Genomic DNA, 1762 nt, shown 5'->3' with positions numbered 1-1762 from the left:
GACCCCCCTACTCGAACTCCTCGAGGGTTAACCTGGGAAGGATACGCAGGGAACGCCACAACCCAAGGCTCATTCCTCACCACCTCAGCCCCAGATTGTCTAGACTAGGTCATCTTCCACCAAGTCACAGCCACAATCCCCCCGCCCCAAACTTCCTGCTTCCTCCCAACCATCTCTACCTCCTCGGCCGGAAGGCACTGACTCAAAGAGAAAGAGGAGCCCTAAGGGTAAGGAAACCATGGACGGGGGAAAATCCCAACCTTCTAAGGAGAAGGAAGAGGCTCCACATACAAAACAACTGAAGATTGGGCACCAAAGCAATGGCAAAGAGATTGAAGTTCAATCCTCTCAAGGCAAGGGAAAGGGGATCGAGGCCCAGTCCTTGCCAAGCCCTGGCTTCCTGCCCTAATGTTTCATGGGGGTCCACTGCTGGAAACTGCATCCATGAGGGACCTTGGAGATGGCGAGGGTGGCTACGTGGCGGACGCATTAGGGAGAACCATGCTACTCCCTACTGACATGGATGGTCTGAGGAAAATGAGGATGCAGGAGGTCTTCCTCAGTACTAAGAGGTACTTGGGCATGGTAAGGTTTCTTGAAACCTAAAACTTTATTAATTCTCGCTCCTGGTTTGTCACTAACTATGCATTTATCTCCCTTGCCAGGCTCTCCAGGCCACTTATAGGATGGAGGAAGAGGTGAATAATAAGAGTAAGGTGGCCGAGAATGAACGCACCAAGCGCATAACGGCCGCGAAGACTCTCCAAGCCACTGAGGATGAACTCGCCAAGGTCAAGGCTGACCTAACAGCTGCTATCCGTGAAAGGGATAGCGCCTCGACGGGCCTAGCTAGCGCCCAAAAACAAGCCGAGGACCAAACAAAACGTCTACTTGAAGCCGAAAATCAGTTGCAAATAGCTAAAGATCTGATCGAGGGTTTAAGTAAAAAGCTGGCCGCGACCGAGCATGACAAAGGTGTGGAGGAGTATGCCCGTGACGAAGCCGAAAGGGCCAAACGGGAGGCCGATTTTGCCAGAAATGAGGCTGAGGTTGCCAAGGAAACGGCTGAGGATGATGGTTATAATATGGGGGTAGCTGAAACCCAAGCCATCCTTAAAGCCCAGATTCCTGAAGTATGCAGGCTTTACTGCTCCCAGGTTTGGGAAGAGGCATTGAGGTAAGCTGGGGTGAATGCTTCATCCGATTTGTGGAAAGTGAAGAACATATTCTACCCTACAACCATCCGTGAGGCCACCTCCTCCAGCTCCATGGCTATGAGCGACCAACCCGAGGAAGGGGTCACCTAGTCGGAAAACTTACAGGTCGGCGGCTCTCCTGGCAAGATGCTCAAAGAGGGAGAACCTCAGGATGTGATAGAAATATCTCAGCATACGGATCCTGAGGTACCCAAAGAGGTTACTGAGCCCGTGGTTGGCACTCAAATGCCTAATGCTGAGGAGCGGGCCTCACTTGCCCAACCTCCACAGGCAATTCTCCTTGCTGCGGACCCCAAGAGTACCGATACTGACCCTGTTCAGCCTTCCCCAGAAGGGACTATCCTCCAAGGCGTCGAAGCTGATCCCATTCTGCCTTCCCAGGACGTGGCCGACGCAAAACTAAAGAAATAGAAACCCTGGCTAGGCTTCGTATTTGTTTTTAGTTTAACGATTAACTTGTTTCTTTTTCATTTTGAAAACTTTGTAATCTATTAGTAGTTTGAACCTATGGAACATGTATATATGAAATCTTTTTCTTCCTTTTT

Source organism: Quercus lobata, chromosome 9 (assembly GCF_001633185.2).
Source record: "Quercus lobata isolate SW786 chromosome 9, ValleyOak3.0 Primary Assembly, whole genome shotgun sequence".
Classification (NCBI taxonomy): Eukaryota; Viridiplantae; Streptophyta; class Magnoliopsida; order Fagales; family Fagaceae; genus Quercus; species Quercus lobata.
Note: the sequence above shows the minus strand (reverse complement) of the source record.